At 48.5% G+C, this 8013-nt stretch overlaps 1 pseudogene; it reads right to left on the bottom strand.

Annotated features, from left to right (window-relative positions):
• Nucleotides 1-7225: 7225 nt before the first annotated feature.
• On the bottom strand, nucleotides 7226-7729 carry LOC118020341 (annotated as a pseudogene).
• Nucleotides 7730-8013: the final 284 nt, after the last annotated feature.

The following is an 8013-nucleotide window of genomic DNA, read 5'->3' as shown; positions in this document are numbered from 1 at the left end:
CAGCAGAGTGAATAAGTGAAAGAAATCAGAATAAAAATACCCTTCTCATGAGCTCACCAAGGTTTTGAACCCAGTAGATGGAGAAGGACCTTCCTTTAGAACATATCATTCAAAACACTAAGAAAATGGTTGTTTTCCAGCCAAGGAAAAAAAAGCATGATAATGCACATGCACACATATCTTCTTTCATCGAAATCAAGCTGAGGCAATTACCAAGTCTCAGAGTGCTGTCCCAGGTCACGTCCCCTCTACAGGCATTCGCAAGCATGACTCCCACTTCAGAGTCTAAAATCCCGCCAAGTGGGGAACTGACAGCTCAGAAAATTGCAAGAACCTTGTGATGTCAGGAAACACACAGCCTGGGCCGTAAACAAGCTTCCGAATTCCATCTGCTTCCTGTTTCCTTAGCAGGTGCCATCCTGGAAGAAGGGGCCTGGCTGGAGGGAGCACAGCCGTGTGATGGGATGCAGGAGGTGTGGAATGGGCTGCTCGGGCTCTGCAGTCCAAAGCCGGCTCACCTCCTGGGCGTGTGTGAGACTGAGCCAGTCCTTTGGTATTTCTAAGCCTCGGTTTCTCCACCCATAGATGGGGTTCCTGAGTCTCTACTTCCTGGGAGATGGTGTGAGCCATCAAATAGCATGATGCCTGGTGCCTCAGATGCTCTCATAGTGGATGCTGTGGGTGGCCCTCCAAGCCCACTGGCAAGCACCCTTCCTGCCAAAGCCAATGCCTTCCTACAAACAGGCCTCTGTAGGTTCTTCCCCAGAACCTTTGCTCACTGCCTGGACACTTGCAGCTCTCACAGGGATGACAGTCAAGAGTTGGCAGAGGGGAACCTGGGTGGCTCAGTCAGTTAAGCACTTGACTCTTGACTTAGCTCAGGTCATGATCTCAGGGATCCTGGGATCAGAGCCCCACGTTGGGCTCTGAGCTCAACATGGAGTCTGCTTAAGGATTCTCTCTCTCCGCCCCTCCCCCTGCTCTCTCTCTCAAATAAATAAATAAATCTTAAAAAAAAAAAGTTGGCAGAGAAATCCCTGGCTTCTTCGCCCCTTGCCCAGCAACTCTGCTTTAAGAAGGCTCCCAGAGGTCCCCAGAAGTGAGCCCATTTGCCCACAATGGTCACTTGCTCATTAACACCCATTGCGTTGGCTTCCTTTCCTTACCCTTTCCAACTTTGCTTCTCCCAGTCAGCGTTCCCCGGGCCTGCCTCTGGGGAAACTCAGCCTAAGACAGGGCTCAATAAATGTCAGCTATTATAGTAAGAAGGGGGCACCTGGCTGGCTTAGTTGGTGGAGCATGTGACTCTTGATCTTGGAGTTCTAAGTTTGAGCCTCACATTGGGTGTAGAGATTACTTAAAAATAAAGTCTTAAAAAAAATAGTAAGAAGAAGAGGCACCAGTGACATGGCAGCATCTTGAGTCTGAGGTCCCGGCAGAGCATCTAGTTAGCGTCCCATCTAAGGCTCAGGAGAAATGACTGGAGAAGGCCACTGGGGATCGCCCACAGAGAAGAGATTGGGAGGTTTTGTTATTGTTTGGTTTTGATTTTCCAAAGATTTATAGAAACAGAAATAAGTTGGTCAGACCCTGGTTGTGGGTAGAAACAAAACTTGTTTTAGATTGAACCAAAGCACATCCCCGAAAATATTGTATTGCAGGAGATCTTTATAACAAGATATGTAGTGAACTTTTCCTCCTCTTTTGGAGGAGAACTACCACCTAGTTCTGTTCCAAATCTGTCTTGTGCTCCCGGGAAGCTGCAGGAAGGCGCTTGAAAGCTGATTCTTTAAAATATGGCTTTCTTGGGCGCCTGGGTGGCTCAGTTGGTTAGGCGATTGCCTTCGGCTCAGGTCATGATCCTGGAGTCCCTGGATCGAGTCCCGCATCGGGCTCCCTGCTCGGCGGGGAGCCTGCTTCTCCCTCTCCCACTCCCCCCTGCTTGTGTTCCCTCTCTCGCTGTGTCTTTCTCTGTCAAATAAATAAATAAAATCTTTAAAAATAAATAAATAAAAATAAATAAATAAATAAAATATGGCTTTCTTGGGGCACCTGGGTGGCTCAGTCATTAAGCGTCTGCCTTGGGCTCAGGTCATGATCCTAGGGTCCCGGGATGGGCCCCACATCCGGCTCCCTGCTAAGCGGGAAGCCTGCTTCTCCCTCTCCCACTCCCCCTGCTTGTGTTCCCTCTCTCGCTGTGTCACTCTCTGTCAAAGAAATAAATAAAATCTTTTAAAAAAATAATGGCTTTCTGTTTTGTTCTTACTGATACAATCTTGACTGTACTGAGCATGAACAATTTCGCCTTGAGGTCATTGAGATTTCAACAAGTCCCAAGGATGACCCCTCCACTTTTGGTTGCAAGTTCTCACTTTGAGGGTTATTTCTTATGCACTTACTCATCACATATTTATTTGTGGCCATGGAAGGGATAAACATGGTACTGGTGGTTTTAGGGATGGGTGTCAGCCAGAAAAAGATTGCAGAAGTTGGTTTTGCTCAAATTTACAAGGGAATGTGGAGGAAGAAAAGAAAGTAGCTGGACAGACAACTGAGAACACAGACATTTGTAGGACAAGCGGGGAAGTGGAAGGGACACAGACGGGACCACCAGGAAATTCAGAGGAAGAAGAACATCAAAGAGGTGGGGGCAGGGTGGGTAGATTTTTCACTATCAAATTGGGAAAAAAAATAATGGTAATACACAGTGTTGTTGAAGACATGGAAAACAAGCACAAGATTTGACAATATGGCAAATGGGAAAACAAGTCATAGAGCTATATGCTAAGAATGATCTCGATGTTTTTTTCTGGTTGTTAATAGCTATTGATTAAAATATACAAGAATTGGGGCACCTGGCTGGCCCCGTTGGTACAGCATGCAACTCTTGATCTCAGGGTTGTGAGTTCAAGCTGGATGTAGAGATTACTTAAAAACAAAAATCTTTAAAAAAAAGTAAATAGGGGCGGCTGGGTGGCCCAGTCGGTTAAGCATCCAACACTTGATTTCAGTTCAGGTCATGATCTCAGGGTCAGGATATTGAGCCCTTCATCGGGCTCCACGCTGGGTGTGGAGCCTGCTTGGGATTCTCTCCACCCCCCTTCCCCCTTCCCGCTCCCAACATGTGCCAGAAATAATAAATAAATAAATAAATAAATAAATAAATAAATAAATAAATAAATAAAATATATGAGAACCGTAACACAGTATCAATAGGGGTTCCTCTTGGTGATAGATGGTGAGGGTGTCTGTGGTGGGACATCAGCTCTATGTGGTCCATCAGGACCTTCGGGTGATGTCCATTTTGATAATGCCAGCACCACTCAACCCCCATCTAATGTGCCTCCCCTCAGGCCAATGCTGGAATTGCCCCCTCCTCAAAACCCCACTATATTCCAAAGGCTCCCTTGCAGCTCAGTCACCTCAGTGAGCTTACAGCTTTTAAATACTCCTACAGACTGAATTGTGTCCTTCCAAAATTCATATGTAGAAGTCCTCACCCTCAGTGTGATGGGATTTGAAGGTGACACCTTTGGGAGGTGATTAGACAAGGTCATGAGGGTGGGGCCCCCAGGAAGGGGTTAGTGCCCTTAGAAGAAGAGACACCAGACAGCTTGCTTCCCCACCCTCTTCCTCTCCCTGCCATGTGAGGACACTGCGGGAAGGCAGCTGTCCGAAAGCCAGGAAGAGTCCTTACCAGGAACTGGATCAGCCAGTACCTTGCTTTCAGACTTCTCAGCCTCTAGAAGTATGAGGAACATGTGTCTGTTGTTTAAGCTGCCCAGTCTGTGGTATTTAGTTACAGCAGCCTGGACTAGTACAAATACCATTTCCATCTTTTATGTGGCAAGCCAGACTTCTGAAGTCTGATTCCCTTCCACGTTTGTTTGGGTTTTTTTAAGATTTTATTTATTTATTTTTGAGAGAGAAAGAGAGGGGGAGAGAGCGTGCCCATGAGTGAGGGGAGGAGCAGAGGGAGAAGCAGTCTCCCTACTGAGCAGGGAGCCGGATGTGGGACTCGATCCCAGGACCCTGGGGTCATGACCTGAGCCGAAGGCAGACGATTAACCGACTGAGCCGCCCAGGCGCCCTCCCTTCCACATCTTAAAGGTAAAATTCTTTTCTTTTCTAAACACTCTGAGCTCCATGGGGCTTGGTTGCTTTGGCTATTTCTGTCTGGTGACCATAGCTCCATTTCTGGGGAGTTCCAGTGTCCTGGAATCCAGTGACCCGGGCGGGCTCAGGACCCCAGTGTTGCTGGTGTGGATGGTGGCAGCTGCGTCCTCATTCAGCAGCTGGGTCAGGGTGACCGTGGTGCCAGTCTGGAACCGGCCACTGGAAGAACAGCATCCCCCCCACCCCCCTCCCACCAACTCCACAAGAAGCTTCCTGACTATGAAAGTAACAGCCTCCCTGTTGGTGGCTCAGCTCTGCTGTGTGACTGTAGAAATCAATGCTGAAACCTCAAACTGGGTCTTCAGCCCCCGATGATTCAACAGACCTTGAGAAATGTCCCCTCTTTGCTCTGAAACTAGCCTGGGTGTCTTCACCTTCTTACACCGGGCAGAGGAGCTGGGCATGTCCCTTCTCCTTCATCCTGCCTATTTTTATAGCACAAACTCCAAACCAGCTTCCCTTGGGACCTTCTCTTCGATTCTCAAAATGTCTCAACAGTGACTATTCTTGTGCTGTGGCCATCATTAACCCTAAGGCAAGGCGATTCCTCTGCCCGACCAGGACAGCTTGTTACAAAGATCTGATTTCAAAAATCTAGGGGCACCTGGGTTGCTCGGTTGGTTAAGCGGCCGCCTTCAGCTCAGGTCATGATCCCAGGGTCCTGGGATCAAGCCCCGCGTCGGGATCCTTGCTCAGTGGGGAGCCTGCTTCTCCCTCTCCCCCTGGTTGTGCTGTCTCTCTCTCACTCTCTCTCTCTATATGTCAAATAAATAAATAAAATCTTTATAAAAAAATCTAGATCACCATCTCTGGATGTTTCTGATATTTACTACCACGTGTTACTGATATCATAAAAGAAGTTTCAGAAATAAAGATGTCATACAGGAAGGTGAAAGAAGAGGCAGCATAGGAAGCTATGCTGGACACAAGAACCCAGTGTAGCAATTGGTTCCCTGAAAGAAGACGACTAGATTTTACCATCGGGTCCTCGGTGAGTCCCCTGGGCACATGTCATCCAATGCCATAGTCACTGGCTACACATGGCTATGGCGCATTGAAATATGGTTATGGAGATGGGCTAGAAGTGTAACATACACATCGGATCTCAAAGAGCTGGTACAAAAAAAAAAAAGAATGGGAAATATCCCACTAATAATTTTTTTTATTGGTCACATGTTACAGATTGAAATGATACTAGTTTGGATATACTGAGTTAAATGAGGTATATTATTAAAATTAATTTTATTTGTCTCTTTTTACTTTTAGAAGGTGGCTGCTAGGACATGTTCAAGCCCACACGTAGCTGGCACTCTAGTTCAGTCCCAGGGACGGCCCTGCCCTATAGCCTCTCGGGGATGGGGAGAGGCAAAAGCCTCAGTTTTGGGGTCAGGAAGTGAGTACACTAAGGGGAGACCTGGGCAGGGGGTGGGGAGGGAAGGTAGTTGTTTCAGAAAATGCAGTAAAGAGAGAACAAGGAAAATGGCTTGGGGAGAGGAAGGGAGAAGAGGAGTTGTATTTGAGGATAGGGAACCTGAGGATGCTGGCTGAAGATTAAGACACAGGAGGGAGAAGGCAAATCTGCCAGAGAGAAGAATATATTGAGCCAGTCCCAGAGTAGGGATGGAAGACGGGAGCAGACACTGAGGAGGAACATTTACGGGCATTGTTCCCTTAACTGAAAAGACAGGTTAAAACAGTAGAGTACACATTTGAGACAACGTGTTATGTGTAACATGCACACAGACAAAAGCCTGGGAGTGATCCCTGGAAACGCTCATGCTCTCTGGGAGTAGAATTGCCATTTTCCCCCATATGGGTTTTTCTGTGTTTTCCCAGTCTCCTTCAATATATAGGTATTGATCTTGTAATTAAAAAAGCAAATAAAAAAATTTTTTTCGGGCGCCTGGGTGGCTCAGTTGGTTAAGCGACTGCCTTCGGCTCAGGTCATGATCCCGGAGTCCCTGGATCGAGTCCCGCATCGGGCTCCCTGCTCGGCAGGGAGTCTGCTTCTCCCTCTGACCCTCCCCCCTCTCATGTGCTTGCTCTCTCTCATTCTCTCTCTCTCAAAATAAATAAATAAAATCTTTAAAAAAAAATTTTTTTTTCAAGACTCCAAGAGGCCCAGGAAGCTTCTGGATTGGAGAAGGACACACACAAGGCAGTTGTTCTGAGTCTCCTGAGATTCACCCCAAGCCCCACCCCTGGCTTAAGAATCGGAATCTTGAGGAGGGGGGTTCCCCCAACGGTTTTGAAGGGAGCCCAGCTGCACAGCCCATAAAGTGACCTGGAGGCACGGGAGACTTTGCAATACAGATGTGGATGCTGGGTCCAGGCTGAGAGGCTATCAGTGACTTAGATTGAGGGCCCTTCTGGGGAGGCTGGCTCAACACCCATTCTCAGGCAGCGGCAAAGAAGCCTGGGAGGGCTGCTAGGGACAGATCTACACCTGGGAACCTCCCAGCCAGACTTGAGGCTGAGGCACGGGGTCAGCACCACCCTGGCAGGGCCCTGGAACTGCCTTGCATTAAATTTCTCAAGCCCTCGGACCTTTAATCCCCTGCATCTTGGCAAGGGCTGATTTGGCTCATCCTAGCCTCCTTTGAGGTTAGGATAAGATCTCAGGGAGCGCTAACTATGTACCAAGCAGTGGGGGAGCACTGGACGTGCCTCATCCCACTGAAGCTTCACAACAACCCTGCAGGTGCTGATATCTGCTACCATCCCATTTTACAGATGAGGAAACTGTCTCAGAGAGCTTAAGCCATCTGCCCAAGGGAATGAAGGTCTGAGGATGATAACCAAGTGGCAAAGGCAGAACTCTAACCAAAGTCTGTTCAATGCACAGCCCATCCTCTGCTTGCTTTTTTTTTTTTTTTTAAACTCATCCAGTGTTTATTGAATAGTGAGCCTTTGCCAGCACTGCTGAAATCTTCAACTCACTCACCCAGATCCCTCTCTTGGCTACCCCCTGAGAAGGAAGCCAGGAGCAGGACCACCCCCAAATGCCAGAATAGCCAGAGGGAGGGGGGATATGAGGAGATGGGAAAAAGCAGGGAGAGGAAGGAGCAAGACAGGGTGCAGAGCTACACTTACAGGGACATACACACACAGAGACACCTACACACAGACAGACATACACACATATGCAAGGACCAGGGGTGTCAGTCTCTGCCCTCACCCAGTGGCCACAGGGACATCAACGAAAGACCAGGCATCCACAAGACATTTCAATCCTTCTTGTCTTGAAACATCTGCCGTGAGAGGCTGGGCCAAGGTCACTGGACTCTCAGGGCACATTAGCCCTGAGCCAAGGCAGCTTGGATGGCAACCACCAGCCTCAGAAACTTGCTCTCCATGTCCATGTAGCCATCACCTCTTCTTGGAATGAACCAACTTCCCCACTCCATCACTTCAAAGAAGCCGGTGGCCAATGGAATCCCCTCACCGTAGATTCCAGGCAACTGGGAAACCCATCTTCTAACTTCTTGAGCTGAAGATACTTGGACTTTTAGCCTCAAGCACCACAATAAACGACCTGGTTGGCGAGAGCCATGGCTAGGGATCACAGCATGGGCAGTGGCGCAAATGGGCAACCCACCTATGGCATGGACAGATGAGCTCTCTGTCCTGGGCTCTCTTACCTTCCTCAGTCCTTGGCGTGCATATCTGAGCATCATGGATGCACAATTTGGACCTGAGGGAAGAGCAGAATGCTGTATCTCTCTCCATGACCCATCAGAAAGATGGAGAGTGTCCAGGTGGGCCTCCTGAGGAGAGACACTGAGGGGCAGGGGTGGCTTTCAGGGAAGGAACCCCTGGGAGGAGGCCCAGAAGGTA

The sequence above is a fragment of the Mirounga leonina genome, unplaced genomic scaffold, assembly GCF_011800145.1.
Source record: "Mirounga leonina isolate KUSES-001 unplaced genomic scaffold, KU_Mleo_1.0 Mir_173, whole genome shotgun sequence".
Classification (NCBI taxonomy): Eukaryota; Metazoa; Chordata; class Mammalia; order Carnivora; family Phocidae; genus Mirounga; species Mirounga leonina.
The sequence above is the reverse complement of the archived record's forward strand: the minus strand, read 5'-3'. Positions and strand labels throughout refer to the sequence as shown.